This window comes from Chelon labrosus, assembly GCF_963514085.1.
Source record: "Chelon labrosus genome assembly, chromosome: 10".
Lineage (NCBI taxonomy): Eukaryota > Metazoa > Chordata > Actinopteri > Mugiliformes > Mugilidae > Chelon > Chelon labrosus.
Window position 1 is genome coordinate 29,345,698 of NC_140360.1, and position 18,147 is coordinate 29,363,844.

The 18,147-nt window shown below is 42.0% G+C and overlaps 1 protein-coding gene across 1 annotated transcript in view; it reads left to right on the forward strand.

Moving 5' to 3' along the window:
• The first annotated feature begins 15,781 nt into the window (after positions 1-15,781).
• The window catches only part of hdac7a (histone deacetylase 7a), a 52,863-nt gene continuing 50,497 nt past the window's right edge, over positions 15,782-18,147 (forward strand). The window contains exon 1 of the mRNA XM_084553782.1: positions 15,782-15,961. The gene's annotated coding sequence lies outside the window, so the exon portion shown is untranslated. The remainder of the gene's footprint in view (positions 15,962-18,147) is intronic.

Genomic DNA, 18,147 nt, shown 5'->3' on the forward strand with positions numbered 1-18,147 from the left:
GCACGCTGGTCATGAGGACTGCAATTCTGTCTGTGAAGTCAGAGTCAAGGTCCCCCACCAAAAAGGAAATTACTTCATAAATAGCCTCTTCAGGGCCAGTGGGAGAAAGGCTGGTACACACACACATACAGCATGCACACACACTTGCAAACCCACGCACGCATGCATGAATGTGAGCAACAGGCTTCACACACAAATGCACAATTCTAACAGGTACTATAAATACACTGACTCTGGCCTGTCACCTCCTAGGTCTGTTGCTGGGTGTGCTATTTTATTTTATTTAGCTAGCCAGTGTGAGAGTTAAAAATGGAATGTTTCAGCTACATAAAATGCTTCCTGTTTTGACGACTCTGTTGCTGAGCTGTTCCCTTTGCTCAAATGCACCCAGAGCAACACGTAATGACAGTCTGACACGCAGGAAAGCGGTGTGTTTGTGTCTGAACAGACTTTCACCCAGGGTTACTCTCGTCGTGTGTTGTTGCACACATTGTACATTTTCTACACCAGTCTGCTTACTTGAGTGTATGGTGGTGGAGGTCTTGTTGTTGTTTGTGTCACTTTGCTGCTTGTCTGATTGCCCTTTGTGTGTACGTGTGTTGACATAAGAGCCAAAAAGAGAAAACGCTGGGCTGCATCTGAAATGTACTTCGGGGCATGGCAGTATGGCAAATACTCTGATTTCAACTCCATTTAATTTAGCAGATACTCCTAAAATAACACCCTCAGTTTCTCCTGTACTTTTGGTACAATACATATACAGTATGTATTTTTTCAAAGCACAGCTCAGGACCCACATTTGCATGTCAAACTTCTTCCAGGTTCCCCGAATGGGTCTCTAAAGTCATTATACCAACACTAATGCTGCAGTCACACAGAAATGTGCTACTAAAGTTTCATCTGTTTAAAAAATAAGCTTCGCAGACAGTTTCAGGCAGCAAAATATGCCCAGATGAGGTGTGCGACTCTGGACTCTGGACAGAAATTTCTTCTTGGCATTTGTCACAGTTAAAAATTTTCAAATCGAAATAATGATAATCAGTCATGTTTCAGTCTGAATCATAAACATTTACTGATTACATCTCCTCATATAAGAGGAGTTTTGAACTGATGATGATAAATTGAATAAGTTATGGTTTGTTCATTAACTCAAGCGAGCGAGTTAGTGAAATAAAATAAAGTGTTTTGGATATTTCACAGAAAAAGATATTAATCTATTAACTTGGATGAGTTTGTCCAGTTGTCATGGAAGATGAAATTTAAAAAATCCTTGTCCACACTGCAACCAAGAGCTGAGAAAACAAAAGGCCCAGTTCATAGCTGTTCTGAAGCTTTTAATTATAGTGAATGATTTCATCAGATGATAATGCTCAGCTTTCACACGGATGAAAAGTTGTTAAAGTTCTACGGACAAAAGATATTATTTGCTCTCACCGTCAGATTTATTGTGCAAAGTCTGTTGTATTTGGAACCAAGCCATCATCTCAATTCGTCCCACAATCGTGATTAAAAACAGATAATCGTCTAATGGCAGGAATTCCTGATCCAGATGTTTAATAGTGATCTGTCCAAATGCCTCCCAAGTCTTTCAGATATTCTGCTGACAAACCTTGCAGAGAGAATGGAGCTGTTACATATGGGAGCTGATTCCATCTCTACACTGTGACATTAACGACTTTTAGCCGAGTGAAATTACAGGTGTTTCAACAACAAAGTATGTGCCCCCTCTTGCACACGCACCTCCCTCCCGCTGTCTTTAAACCACAAGCCCACCACTGAGACAAACCAACATATGCATGCTTTCTGTAGAGCTGTGTGGGGTGTGCAGAGTTCGTTCGTCTGCATGTTTGAATCTGCACACATGCAAGAAAACACATTTAAAGAACACACAGGCAGGTTGATTTGTGCTTTTTTGTTACTTGGCACGTTTTCCTCTTTCACCCACAACTCGTCTTTTTATCTTTTCACACGCATAAACTCACACACACCTCACTTTACAACATTTTCACTCGTCCAGACTCCCCTACACATCCGCCCACGCACACAAATATACACACTCCCTCTTCCCTTTCCCTCCCTTGCCTCTAATCCCTGCAGCTGTTGCTCTTACTCACACTGGTGCCCCCTCCAGACAAAACCTCATCTGTGTGTGCACACAGTATGTGTGCGTGTATGAGAAAGGAATAGGAAAGGCTACATTCTGAACGAAGAAGGAAGGACTGAAAGGGCGAGGGTGAGATGTGAATGAGAGGATGGAGAGGTGGAAGAAAAATCCCCCTCCAGTTTTCCCCCTGAGAAAGCCTCCGTCTTCCCCTTCTCCTAGACCCATTGTGTTCCCTCTTCACCTCCTTCCTCCTTCCGTCCATCTCCACATCCTCGGGGCTCTGCATTCAGATATCGCAAATCCATCAGCTGCATCTGGCTACATCGTGAATGTCAAGTGGAGAGTTGGCAATGTGCAAATAATTGCTAAATATATAACAGGGGTGTTACATCTCTGAAAGACGGCTGCGGTTTGGACAGAGTTCATTTCAGTCGTGTTGGAAGTGAACAGTCTGATAAAGATTTGTTTCCAAATTGAAGTTACAGCGACACAAGAAAAAAATCTGCTCCACTTTGTTTTTTGGCTTCGAGATAAATGATAGAAAGAAGTCACACTGAATCAATTCAGGCCATTCTGTACTTTTAGGAACAGAGTCTGCTGATCACGACCACTGTGGCTCAAGAGATGAAGACGCTGAACAACATCCAGTCAGCATATAGTTTAAAGAGAGCTTATCAGATTTTATTTGTCTGTGTTAATATACAAGCCATGAGCAGTATTTTTCAGTCTGGAGAAGCTTTGCCAAATTTGAGAAAACAGTCCATGATAATACCATCAGAGTGATCTCAGCTGGACAACTGCATAGCACACAAACTTAGCGCATGAAGAAGGTGGTGACAAGCTGTATTATAAAAAGGCAGGAGTGTTAACCCAAACACAGTAAGGTCACACTTTGACAGAAAGAAGCACAAGTCCATTCTGCTTTAATACAGGTGTGAAAACACCTTGCATAACTGCACGAACACTTATGGCACAACACATTTATGGTCACTTACCTTACTCTGATGAGTTGCACTGCACGGAATCAGCCGGAGTTGGATAGTCCAGCACTCCCAGTCATTTTTATACCCCTTCTTTAGTAGGGGTTTACTTTGTTATAGTTTTGCCGCAGCTTGTGCGTTTGACCGCGTATGCATGTGGAGATCTCAGACTGGCCGCCCATCAATCCATCTTTGTACTGTACATCAACCAAGTGTCAAATGCCATAGTGAGGATAGATGATAGGCCAACATCTGACACGTTTCTTTGAATGCCATACACTATTGTACTGGGCACTCCTGCTCTAATGGATTTCTTTGTATGTAGATGAGACAGAATAATATGTAATCACTATGCAAAATAAGGAGAATTAATGTTGGATGTAAATGCCAACAGCCATGATCAGATATTACCACCAGACAATAAATCCAAATGCAGAGTGCATGATACAACCAGATGGGGTCTAAAAGGCTGCTTTCACACCTGGCTTTAAAATGTATCTGATACCAAGTGGGCAGCTCAACCTACACAACAGACGCATTGTGGACTCACTGAAAACCAATCACCCACACCACATACAGTGGTGTTCTGGGACGCGTTTGACCATATTTAATGAAATTTGTCGCATTCATTTTGCACTACAATTTCACTTTCACTTTGCTTTAAAAGTATGGTAGAACTTTAAATTATCACAAAACAAAAAGTCAGTTGAAAAGTTTTGTATCTTTGGTTTTTGTAAAACTAACTAAATCGTTTGTGCATTTTTTATTTGCATGGTTTATTAATTAGCCATATGTTCACGTTGATGTAGGCAAGTTAGCCATGTGTAGTTAAGTTACCTTGTATGAAAGGCCTTTACAATACATCAGTCATTTACTTTGACCATTCACTTATAACCCTTCCTTTAACAGGTAGAATACTGAATATCCATTGTACGCCTGTTTTTGAGTCCCTGACCCAACACAACAAGTCTCAGTGAATTTAAAAAAAATGAAATTCTACAGAAAATACCTGTCAGGCTCTAAGTGTCAATGCGTAACTCACCTACAGGTGCTGTCACTGTAGCCACAGAGCTGTTATATGACCTAGTCATTTTAATGGAATCAAACGTGCATGTCATAACCAGATGTCTAAATTCACACATGCTATTGCACAGATCTTAAAATACACTAATGCAATTGGCACACACTGGTGTCTTAATACTGAGTGAGCAGGCAGCTGTTAGATGCAGCTAAACAGGTCATTTTTGACATAGTAGTGATGTATGTATTTACTTATGATATGATGATTTCATGTTTTTGTTTTTTTCCTCCAGATGTTTCCATACGCATATACACAGATCAGTCATTAAAACCAACCATTACAACATTAAAACTACTGACAGGAGAAGTAAATAACATTGACCATCTTGTGACAGTACAAAGTTCTGCTGAGAAACGTTTGGATCTGCCATTCGTGTGGATGACATATACCACCCACCTAGACTAGACCAGGCACCCCCACCCCATAGCAATGACACACCTTGATGGCAGCAGCCATCCCCAGCAGTTTAAGAACAACTCAAAAAACATGAAAAACAGCAGAAGGTGTAGACCTGGCCTCTAAATTCACTAGATCCCAGACTGATCAAGTATCTGCGGGATGCACTGGAACAAGCTGAACAAACTGTTTTGGGGGCACAAGGGAGACCTACACAATATTAGGCAGGGGGTCATAATGCTATGGCTGTAGGTGTTTACATTCCCCAAAACATCAAGTTCCCTTTTTTTACATGCACAAAGTGGTCTTTTGGCAGTGGAGCATAAAACATGGCAGATATATTTCCCATAATATTCAATTGAAGAAGACAATTTGGTAAATCCGGCTTCATTAAGCCTTTCAAACTCTTATCTTTTTCTTCTCCTGCCATTTATCTGTCCTTCCTGGAAACTTGTCACATCACCCGATATTTCATCCAAGAGTGGCAAACTTGCACAGAAAGAATGTATTTATTTCAAATCAGAGAGTTTACAGATTTACAAGATTATTAGGAGTTGATATTTTCCATTTAAATAGGTTTTCAGAGGTTTACACTACCCCTCTAAACTGACAAAAAAAAATCCTTCCGATAAGGTCAGTCTGTTCTGTTCGAGGTGGTTACATGAGGCTTTTTTACAACTTTACATTCTTGATGGCCTTGTGTGTTATATATGTGCCCAATGTGCTTCACTTGCAGCAAAGAAAAAGACATGACCTGTGTTAGAAGGCTGCTGCAGAGGACAGAACACCACTTAACCTCTGCATGACACACGCATATATGTGCATACACAGAGTCCTTAATATATCCATAAAAAAATAAAACAAAATAAAATCCCCCATCATATGGATACTATAAATTCAAACAGACTCATAAATTGTTGCACAACACTTGAGTTTTTAAGTAGAACTATTCTGACTCCTTTTGGTTTGACAGTGTTTTTTCATAAGAAGTTAAAACCCTAATTCTTAACAAAAGGACAGCTGGCATGTTAAATTGAGCATGATATTGAGGAGAGGTGCACTTCAAAAGTGTTGCTATACTGTACAATATTCTGGACATTGGATTTCATTCTTTACTAATAACAACCAAAATCAACCAAAGCCTCAGCTGGAAGTGAAGGATTGCATTGCAAGTATCAACACAGCAAGCATGAACGTACGACTGATGAAAAATGGTTCTAATTCAAAACAACTCCCCTTGCCAAAGCTTTTCAGGCCAAGACAAGATTTTTGTTTTTCAAAAACATTTAAGGCCCTGCTTCCTAAATTATGTGGTCTTTCAGTAACTGCTAATAAAACACAATGACAAAACAATGTGTGTTTCTTCGCATCGGGTAGGAAGTGAGTGAGTGAGTGCTGGGAAGTCGGGGAGTATTGTATGTCATCTAACACTAACATTCTTGAAGTAGGTCAAGTAGAAGAGTGATTCTCAGCCTTTTCCATAAACCTACTGATGTAATGCTGACCTACAAAACAGCAGCAGCTGCTGGGATCAGGGGTCTGGACCCCATCTTATCCCCTCCTCCCACCTCCTACCCCTTTTTTTCCCTTTCCTTTCCTTTCCTGTCCTTTCCTTTCCTTTCCTTTCCTTTCCTTTCCTTTCCTTTCCTCGTATTCTTTCACCTATATGCAACTTAAACCCTTCTACATCATTATAAGTTGGCTAACCTTACTTTGCCACAACACAGCATCTTTTTAACTCGAAGCTTGCAGTTATCCTCCATAGTTCTGTGACTTAACAAACATGGATGTGTTTTCTCTCATGCACAGCATGGTGTTATTTTGGCTTCAGCTGTGTTAATTAAAGTTAAAACCTAATTAAACCTTTAGAAATCTTAGGAAATTCTTGACTTTTGTAGATACAGGACTGGATCACAGTGTCTGCATACGGGTTTCTTTCCAGCAGTTTGCAGATTCCCTTCATTTAATGGCCGGCCAGAGTTACCGATGTTCTAGCTAAGAGCAGCAGGAGGCACACCAGACAAAAGGCAAGAAACTTATCACAATCGCAGGTGTTTTTGTCCATTTGGGGACAGCAGATCAAGCTGACACAGACATACATACAAACACACATCTTTTGCTTTGCTTTCCTCTCTACCAACATCATGTGTGTCTCTTACTGTTGTTGCTAGCTTTGTCTGCCAACCATCTTGTGCTGAGGAGACAGGTTAAGGGTTGTTAATACTTCTCTCCATCACAGAACCTGTACATGGGTTTGGATATAATAGGCAGTGAGTGAACACAACACTTTGTCCTCAAAGTGGATGTGTTAGAAGCATGAAAAATTGGCAAGCATAAGGTTTTTAATGAGTTTGACAAGGGCCAAGCTGTGATGGCTAGCAACTGGGTCAGAGCATCTCCAAAACTGTAACTCTTGAGGGGTGTTCCCAGTCTGCAGTGGTCAGTATCTATCAAAAGTGGTTCAAGGAAAGGAGTGAAGGGTGGCCCGTGTGGTCCAATCCAACAGACGAGCTACTGTATCTCAAATTGCCGCAGTTAATGCTGGTTCTACATCACAGTTTGCTGGGTATGGGGCTACATAGCCACAGACCAGTCAGGGTGCCCATGCTGACCCCTGTCCACCGCCAAAAGAGCAAACAATGGGCATCAGAGCATCAGAACTGGACCACGGAGCAATGGAATAAGTGGCCTGGTCTGATGAATCACATTTTTTTACATCACTTGGATGGCCGAGAGAGTACTCGGGGAACTACATGGCACCAGGATGCACTATGGGAAAAAGGCAATATGCCGGAGGCAGTGTGATGCTTTGGTCAATGTTCTTTGGTCAATGAAACCTTGGGTCCTGTCATCCATGTGGATGTTACTTTGACACATACCACCTACCTAAGCATTGTTGACCATGTACACCCTTTCATGAAAACGGTATTCCCTGATGGCTGTGGGCCCTTTCAGCAGGATAATGCGCACTGCCACAAAGCAAAAATAGTTCAAGAATGGTTTGAGGAGCACAACAGCAACTTTGAGGTGTTGACTTGGTCTCCAAATTCCCCAGATCTCAGTCCAATGGAGCAGGACAAACAAGTCTGATCAATGGAGGGCCAACCTTGCAACTTATAGAACTTAAAGAGTCTGCTGCTAACATCTTGATTCCAGATACCCCTCCAGTGGAGTCCATGCCTTGACGGGTCAGGGCTGTTTTGGCAGCAAAAGTGGGACCAACACAACATTAGGAAAGTGGTCATAATGTTACGCCTCATTCGTTATTTATTCATCTAACAGACACAAAGCAACGAATTCAGGAACTTCTTTACAGTAGAGGACTGACCCCAAAAAAAGTTTAGCATTTAACAATAAGTAACTAAAATAGGTCCAGATAAATCTGACAATCAGCAGATATTAGTAAAATACTTTCTTTACTTGATTAGTTAACAAACTTTTTCAATTGCACACAAATGCACTAAACAGTATCTGATTTTCAATGTTAGAAAATGTCAAGAACATTGTCAACAGAAACAGGACAAAATGCGCATCCCCTCTGACATCAGCTCAGGCAACTACCACAGAGAGAGTAAAGAGAATGCTAACACAGCACTGGGAACAGAAGGAGCTTTCATTGTTAACATACGCAACTGGTGTAAACTAGCCAAGTTTAATTCTTATCAGAATAAAAAAAAAATAACAAAAAAAAAAAACATTTGGATTTTATTATGGGGTTTAACTGTTACAGAGACAAAAATCAACTACAGCAACAACCTCTGTACACAGTTGGATACCCCAACAACCATTCAGAGCCATTTTCGACAACAAGTTAAACTTCATGCCACTCAGATGACGTGTATGACTATGTCACTGTTACTGTTCTGTCCATCATAAAGCCCTCACCAATGATTTGATTGGCCCAGAAGATCTTTGAGAGTGATCAGTTCTCAACGGAGCAACCAATTTCGTGGGTGTGGAAAGTCGGGTTGAATTTAAGGTTAGGTATATAACATATATATAGCTACATATACATACCATTTACATGTACAGTAATTATATAAATTCAAAACAGACTTATCCTCTTTAATCAGTTATGAACATAACAAACCTAAGTGTCAGGAGTTCATTGGGAGTGACACAACATTCATTGCTCATATTAGATTGTTGATTAGTGATTCTTTAACACTGCCATAGAGGCAATACTTACCTAGTCTGACCCTCAAAAAGAGTATTTTCATTTTTTTCTTATTTGAATGATTTCTTCAACAGAAGAACTACGTAGCAGGTACAAGTCAAAGCGGACATAAAAAGTCACCATTTTGAACTTGAAGCTTCCACATGCTGTCCTTTAAAACAATCAGACATTTCTGTCAAAATTACAGCCTGACCTCGGCTCATTTTGTCTGTCTTGTCCCAGTTTTCATCAGTGTGCCAAATCTGATTTAATTTCTTTTCCGAGACATTTTTAGAATCCTGTATAAGAGGACAGTTTTCTCTGGTACCATGCATAGCTGACGGACTTACTGCTGGCAGTCATACAGTATATGGGTTAAAAGGAGGGAAATTATCTGAATTATCTCTATGAAGATATAATGTATGATGTTGTGACTAACAAGCCAGTTCAATATATGTGAATTGTCCTGAACGTTTAGGCCTCGGTCTTGTGTTCCTTCTCCTGACAGCAGGACTGATTAGTGAGGTTTAGAAGATGGGACCGGTAACCAAAACAAAGGAGGGGATGGGGGCGTGTACAAGCATCACACCCACATCCTGAGTATAGTGTGTAGTTGTCAGTGAGAGACACAGTGTGAGCAAGAGTTTAGTAGAGAGAGTGACAGAAAAGGTGTGTGACATTTTGTATGCAGTCACAACAAAGATTTATGTGTCTGTGGTTTGTAGAGGCTACACAGAAGTCATGGCGGTTTGATTCCCAGTGGAGATGTACTCAGAGGTAGATGACGCAACTTTAGCTTGAAGAGACGGAATGTAACATTAGCCTAAAGTGCAGGTCTGCACTGAGTGTGTGTGAGTGTGCTCTAGAAATGCAGTTACCCACCCTACCAAGGGACCTCACCCTTGTATTTAGTCATTTTAATGGCAAACACATTCTGTGCTTTTGGACGCACGTATGTTTGGCGTTCATTTGACAGTGATACACAGAATTGTTTTATTTGGCCAAAATTAAACTCAGATGTGTTGAACTAATCTGATAAACAACCTGCAGCCAGCCAGCCGCTTTATCTGGCCACATTACACAGAATCAGTGAAACAGCCTGCAGATCTGACCTCTTTGTTTTTTATCTAAAATATTACATCCCTGTCTTACTGTGGGTCCCAGGATCGCAAATTGCTAGCGTGTGTTCTGGTGGGACGTGCCTCCAACAAGCCTATTTTGGGCCCCTACCCCTAGTTAAAGAAACCTGGGAGGGAGACAAAAGAAGCAAAAAAGCATTTATTTGAATGCTTCGTGACAAAGTCAGACCAACAAGTGATTCTCGTCATATTAAATTGGTGGTGTTCTGCATTCTACGTCTCCACCCTCATTTTAATGATTCTGACTCATCACACAACCTTTTCTTTGGATGCTGTAAAAGAATCCTCCACAGAGAGATCTCCGGACCTCCAAATTGAGGTCTGGTCCATTGATGTAATTAAAAGAATGCTGGTTTTCATTTTCAGCTCATGTGGCTATTCAGTATTCAGTATTCCATACTTAACGTGTCACAGGACAGCATTTATAAATACTGCAGTATAAGATAATACATACATTTAAATCTGCACTGTCTCTTAGTGCTGATATGTTATATTATGGTATGTATTGTTAAAAATAATAACTCCCTGGATCAGATCATCCAGCTTACATGAGCAACAGCCAGCTGGATTTGTACACTGTCACAGTTGATAAAAGAGCATTGTTTCAGAGCTTCATACAGATGTGAAAGATCATTGCATCCCATGTGATTTAATCAGAATTGGAATTGGTTTATTTTGGCATTAGTTTATTGGCAGGTGGCTTGTTACACTGAACCATCTAAGAAGTTTTTCTTCGAACTGTTGGAAAATGGCGGGCACTTTCAAACAATACTTGTGATTGAGACCTTATTGGCTTTACATTTCTGCTGACCGCCAACCAGAAGGCTCCTGCCCTTTGTCAAGTTCCAACTTCCTACTGTTGCTAGGGTAGACCAATGTGGGGGTTCATTCACATAACATTGAAAAACTATAATACAAGAGTACTCCCACAGTCTCCCAGGTGTTTTGTGCTGTCTGTATGGCACTGCTTGACTCTTGTTGGCGCTGTTTGTCTGCACTGTCGGCACTGTTTGCACTGTTCGTACTGTTTGCATTGTTTTGTATTGTCTACATAAGCTTGCACACACGCACTTTATGCTCAGTCCCTTGTATTGTACTTAGTCCTATGTTTTCATGTAGCTCCATGGTCCTGGAGGAACGTCCTCTCATCTCATTTTGTACTGCACCCGCTCTATATGGTTGAAATAATAATAAAACCCCCTTTAACATTTGATCTTTGACCTACTAGGAGGCCTCTGGTTGCTGGTCAGCAGATCAATTAAGCATATGATGCTGTAGAAAAATGCTGAAGAGAAAACTCTGCAAGATTCAAGATTCAAGTCATATGTTAATGTAAACATAACTGCATAATGCAAACACCATACATAGGTGTGAAGTCACGCTTTGCTACATATATCCTGACACACAATAACTATACTGCAACTATTATCGCACTACTTTCAGTACTCTATTTACCCCACTACAACATACTACCACACAGAATACATAAGCATTATCTTAACAGAAGATATACAAAATCTACAAGTGAAAGTTTTAACCATACAGAGAATGTACATACACTGTTACTGATATATTCATCTATATAATGTATATTAAACTGTAAACTGCAGTCTGAGGTGCCCCAGTTAGTCCATTTAGCTAGCTAGCTAGCATTAGGTAGATGACCTAGAAAGAAAGCTTATGATTATATAAGCACGTTAAATATGATTGATAACTGTTACATGACAGGCAGGGTCAGAGGGCAGAACAGTATATGTGTGTTTCCCTCCTGGTCTTTTCTCCCCTTCGCCCCTCTCTCTCTGCTCTCAGGTACCATCAGCCTAATTGACCTGCACCTGTGGAGCGCAGCTGGCCAATCATCCAGGGCTCCCATAAAAGGACCGTGCCTGCATTCTACTCTCTGCCTGCCGGAGCTGCTGGTTGTGTGTTCCTGTGCTGAAAATCATTTTTTATTATTATTCACGTAGCACTTTACTGTCTAAAAACACTAGGTTTTAGGGTTGGTGCCACCTTTATATTTATTATTGGTTAAGATCCATTTTTGTAGAGAAGAGAGTCAGATTTTTGTTTTTGAGTCCAGCATCAGATTAGGTACAGATTTACTGTATGTTTTTCCACCTCGTCCCACACTACTCCACAATTGTGTTCCCGTGTCAGTAGTTTTCTGTTGGCCAATAAAACATTTTTCCTTTTTGCTCACATGAACTCTGACTCCATCTTCTTTTGATTGTCGTGTCTCCTTTCCACTTTACCATCTGAGGCAGGGGTGTCAAACTGATCCGTGAAAGGGCCGCTGTGGCTGCAGGTTTTCATTCCAACCATGCAGCACCCATGCAGTGGGTGTGGCTGGCAAGTTGTTGTTCCAATCAAGCAAGAGGATACCTGAAATGACTGCGTGAAGGCAGTTCAGTTGATTGATTGAGCCAAGTCAGGTGTGCTGCTGCATGGTTGGAATGAAAACCTGCAGCCACAGCGGCCCTTTCACGGATCAGTTTGACACCTGTGATCTAAGGCACATGTGTCAAACTGATCCGTGAAAGGGCCACTGTGGCTGCAGGTTTTCATTCCAACCATGCAGCAGCACACCTGACTTGGCTTAATCAATCAACTGAAGGTGTCCTCTTGCTTGATTGGAACAAAAACTTGCCAGCCACACCCACTGCATGGCTGCTGCATGATTGGAATGAAAACCTGCAGCCACAGTGGCCCTTTCACAGATCACTTTGACACCCCTGATCTAAGGAGTAGTAACAATGACAAACCAAACCCATATTGAACTCAATCTTGCCAGCCTTCTCCCATCCTCATCCACCTAGATTTGTTGCTAAGGTAGGAACATGAAGATGGCAGTGCGAGACAAAATGAAATTAGATTCACTGGCCATGCACTGTATAGTATGTACACTCATACAAGGACTTCGTTCTCTGCATTTAAACTATCTACATGCACTTGGAGCAGTGGGAAGTATGCAAGGCACTCAGGGAGTGTGGGTTATTTTAGCTTATGCCATGGACATAAAGGAGATTCCAAACACTGAATTCACAGTCTCAGAGCTTGTTCTCTAGACACTAGAGCACAGCTCCTCCCAGCACATTGTAAATGTTAGAAATGACAGCACAGATTGTTTTTAAGTTTGACCGAATGGGATCCAAAGAAGCATTCACTTAAAGGGGAACTACCATGTGTTTACAACCTGGACCTTATTTCTGGCATAAAATACGATTGCTTACTCACCCATATAACTTTGGTGTCATTTGGAGTCGTTCGGAAGATATTTACATCTGCGCATATTCGTATAGTGCGAGTGACTGGGGCACAGAAACACAGCCTCCAAATAACGCATTATCTGCCTCAAAACTCGTTCATTTCACCAATATTTTGTTACGATACGCTAGTGCTATTCCCTGTTGAGTCCGGAGTTACCTGTTATCTATTCGCGGATGTGCAGCGGTTTGTTGTTCTTTGGCCAGCTGTTCCTCTCTCTGCGTCCGCATCCTCCTTTCAACGAGCTCCTCATCAGTATACTCTGGCTAAAAGGACGTCCATCACAAACAAAGACGCTGTCCACAACCTCAGAATCAGAAAAATATTCAGCCATGTTGCAAAAATTAGTGGCGCTCAGAGATGACATCATCCAGGTCAGAGGTTAGTAGGTCAATCTACAGACCCCGGATGATGATAACAGGTAACTCCGGACTCAACGGGGAATATCACTAGCATATCATAACAAAATATTGGTGAAATGAACGAGTTTCCCGGCAGATAATACGTTATTTAGAGGCTGCGTTGTGGTGCCCCAGTCACTCCCACTATATGGATATACGCGGATGTAAATATCATCCGAATTATATTTTTATATGGGTGAGTAAATGATCGTATTTTATGCCAGAAATAAGGTCCAGGTTGTAAAAAATGGTAGTTAGCTATTAGGTGCTGATGTGAAGAAACCTTGCATGTTTCTAATAATCAACAAGATTCAAACTATACATCTAGCCATAGATGATTGGCAGTGTAAAGGTAAAATTTGATTTCCAACACAGAATTAGTTGAATTGCAGAATTCTTCGGTCCAAATTACTTAGGTGTTGATCAGGAGCTCTGTCAGACTTCCTAACCCCAGATTATTATTGTGTTTTTGTCTGCAAGCAGCTTGTTCTCTTCAACAACTGCTTAATCAGTTCCCCATTATGCACTCAGACACACACACATACACAAAGGTTGACCCCAGAGTGGAGGAAATTGAATTAGCAGGGTGTAATGCAGCTCCTTGTGTGTGTAATCAGTGCATGCTCAGAATACAGGGCCATTGTAAGTCACTGGTTGGAGCCCAGGGAGCCAGCGACCGCTGGGGGAAGCTGCCCTTATCACTAGATATGATTACAGCTGGGGGAATGCGTGGGCGTGGATGAGTGGTGGTTAGATTCGTGTGGGAGTCATGGCTGACTGATTTTGTGGGGAATGTGTATCTACATGCTTTTTGACGGTTCAGACCTTGCTTCTTGATGGCCTGTTCAGACCTTGCAGTAAAAACCACTCTGGGCGATTTGTTCACGTAAAAGGTTAGAACACTCCCAGCATGCACTCTGATCACATTTGAGGGATCCCATCTCTGATCACATTTGGAGGTTGTCTGGGGGCCTGTTCAGACCTTGCATTAAGATCCGATCTGGACAATCTATTGCAAGTGACCAGCTTTAGATATGAGTGTTCAGACCTGGCAATAACATGCATCATGAAATGTGTCTCCAGATCTGATCTCAGTTTTGCGCTCTGTATACAAATAAACACTGACCTCATCTCAACACCTTAACAGCAGTTGTCTCTAATGGATCTCTAACATTGCCCCAGAACCGAGAAGTTTTATGTGTGTGCGTCACGACTTGTTCACACACGTTAAGTTATTGTTTATTGATCTCCGCCCTGATGTTAGACCTGCACAAAACTCTGATTATAACTCCAACCCTGGAAGTTTCCATACGCACCATAATCTCCAGTAATAAAGGGAAATAAAGACACTGGTGGTGACTGAGGAAATATGTAACCACATGGGGCTCAACATGACCACATCAATAATTAACTCAGAATCACACTTGTGTACACATAGAATTATTTATTTTAACAGCTACAAGGACAAAATATTTTAAAAGGCTCTCATCACTAATGAACAAACATTACTTTTGGTGCTTTTTCCTTTTCAGGTGATCATTTATAATAGCGGCCATATGTTTTTTTTCTGAATGAATGAGGCAAAACTCCACTGACTTGGATTTTTTTCTAAATGGTCAGAGATGCAAAAGAAATAAATAAAAATGTACTTTTCACATCTACATTTGCACTTACAAAAATAATACCAACATTTCTGACATTCATTTCCACTAATCCCTTCGGATCTTTCTGGATGTGGTGTTTTTTTATATCCTGTGGCAACAGCAACAAAAATAAGCCTTTTTTTTCTGTCGCCTCTTTCCACTATCATTGTTAGGCACGGGCTGCAGGCTGTGTTTTCCACAGTGGATGTCATTGTTTTTCACTGTCTGTTAATTATTTTTGTGCTGGTATTTCGCCTCCTCCTGATATAGTGTTTCCTGCTATTGTCTTTTTCTACCAGCCTGGCTGCCTCTGGACTTGAGCCAGCTGGTCCCTCCTACCTTAAAATACACACACACACGCACACACACATGCATACGACTATGACCATGAACACACATACTCTCTGCTAACCCTTCCTCTTCTGGCACTTGAGAGAAAACACAAGAAGTCAGTGATACGGCAAACCGTGTGTGAGGGAGGGAGAGAGTCCACCAGCGGGGTTAATCTCTCTCTCTCTCTCTCTCTCTCTCTCTCTCTCTCTCTCTCTCTCTCTCTCTCTCTCGCTCTCTCGCTCTCTCGCTCTCTCTCTCTCTACCTCAGTCTCTGCCTCCCTCTGTTGCCTTTTGTTGCGGCCCCTCACTTTCTCAACACTTGGACAGAGGGAACTGATACTGTGCTTGTGTGTGCGTGTGTGTGTCCTCACCGCTCTCGATCTCTCTGTGCTGAACTGTACATGAACATGACTGATGGGACTTTGTAACACACTGCTCACGCTGACTGTTCACAACACAGACTGGTAAGGCAGTGCTCTCCATGGGAGAGTTGTTTAAGTTCATAATAATGTAAAAGTGCCAGTATGTGTGCATGTGGGAAATGCTGTCTGGAATGCAGCAGGTTATTTATTTGTGAGTGGTTGTGTCTCTGCTTGTGTGAGCTCAGATTTGATGTTTGAAGGCTGTGTGAAGAAGAGGTAACATGCTCGCAGAGGGTTTCTGTCCCTTGCTGTCTTTCATTCCACTTCTCCTCCTTATCCCCCTCTGTGCCCGGCCCAAGTTACTCAAGTTACCGGCTTCCTCCTGTTGTTATGAGCCCCGTGGTTTCTCTGCAGTGCTCTGAGGGCGCTCCCACGCTCTCCCAAAGAGAAAGAAAGAAAGGAAAACAACGATAACTATTTCAGAGCCACAAAAGAAGTGGGAGAAACACGCTTGGTTTCGCCCCACATCTTCTCTCGACATCTACATGCATGCTTCTGTCCCTTTAACACTGAGCAACTTGGAAAAATGTGTCTCTTTTTGCATGTCTGAATGGCTACTTTTTTGTTTTCTGGACAAAAGTTTTCTCTTTTAGTGGGGTAGTCGAGGTGGTGAGAAAATTGGAAACAGAGCCACCCACAGTGGAAGTGAGTCAGTCCGGCATTTAGTGGTGTGTTGACTTTGGAAATGGCAGGGATTGGGGGTGGTGGTGGTGCCGGGGGACAGATGAAATTGTCAGAAGAAGAGAAGGAAAAACGGAAAGTGTCAGTTTGTTCATGTATTCGGCTAAGGGTCTCGGAATTCCTCCGAAGTGGGAGATGAGTTGTAGGGTTGTGAGGAGAGGAGAGGAGAGGAGAGGAGAGGAGAGGAGAGGAGAGGAGAGGAGAAGTAGAAGCCAGAGGCTGTTTATAAAGGGAGGGAGCAGCTTGTGTCCATCTGGGACAATCCCAAGTGCTGAAAGCTTCCCCACCCTGATCTCAAACATCTTTTTCCCCCCTCTCTCCTTCTGACTTTCTCGTTGTCTCAGTCTTTTTATCCTCCACTATAAAGTACATGTGGATATGTTTTGATTTCATCCAACTTGTTGCATTTGTACTTTTTACAGACACGTTTTCTTTCTTTGTTTTCTTTTCCTGACAGTTTCTGCCTCTATCCCCCTCTTTGCTTGCCTGCATGTTGCTTAACCTGCCAACGTGCTACATGTAGTCGCCCCTAACAACATGAACTACTCCATGCAAGAGTATGGAGACACTCCTCTTGTCCTGCACAAAGAATTACCACTATAATCTAAGACAAACAATTCTTACCAGGTTTCAGACTTCAATATATGCATGCCAGTGGCTGATATTAACTTTTAAGCTGTAGTCAAATACTTTTGTATCTCCCAAAAGAGAGGAGAGGGCACATTTGACACATCAAATTAATAACTACATATACATATATCACCACCACAAATACATTACAAGCCTATAGGAGCATGTAGAAGACATTATATATGAGTTGTCCACCTCATCAGCAAACTGTTTTTAATTATCTTAGCATGTTTCTGCCAGAAAAACTGAACACACAGCCCAACACTAAGTCCTCTGCCTTTGTCTAGCATGCTTGACCTCCCTGCTCCTCTTCCTCCTCCTCTTCCTCTTCCCTCCCTCCCTGCCTTCCTCCCTCTGCACTGCCTGTGTATCCAGCGATAAGGGGACAGCGACGGTAGCACTTCCTCTTGCCACAGGAAGCAGGAAGTGTTGATTTCCACCACAGCCTCTCTGGGCATATTCTGCACTGGGTCTGCTGGGATCCTCATTATACATGGACACACATTTAAATGCAGGCAGCACACACTCTCTGGAAAACTTGTACGTGACAAGTCGGGATGCAGGCCTAGAAATGCATGTCTTGTGAATGTAACTTGGCAGTTCACAATGATTTCAGTATGGATTTGCTTTGCAGCTGTGTCCACTGACTGATTTTCATGGGAAAGCACCTGGGAAGCAGCCCACTGTGTGCCTTTTTGACCTGGGGCTTGGCTCACAGGTCAGGTCAGAGGATGACTGGCTAATTATTTCTCTAATCACGGTGCATGTTTTGTCATCACCCTCTTTGGCCATGGAGGCGCTGTTGAGCTTAAAAAAACACAAACAACCATTCATCAACTAATGGATTCCAGTTCCACTGCAGGGTGGGAGAGTTGGGTGTGAGCAAGAAGGGGAGAGACAGAGGCTGAGGTAAAGAG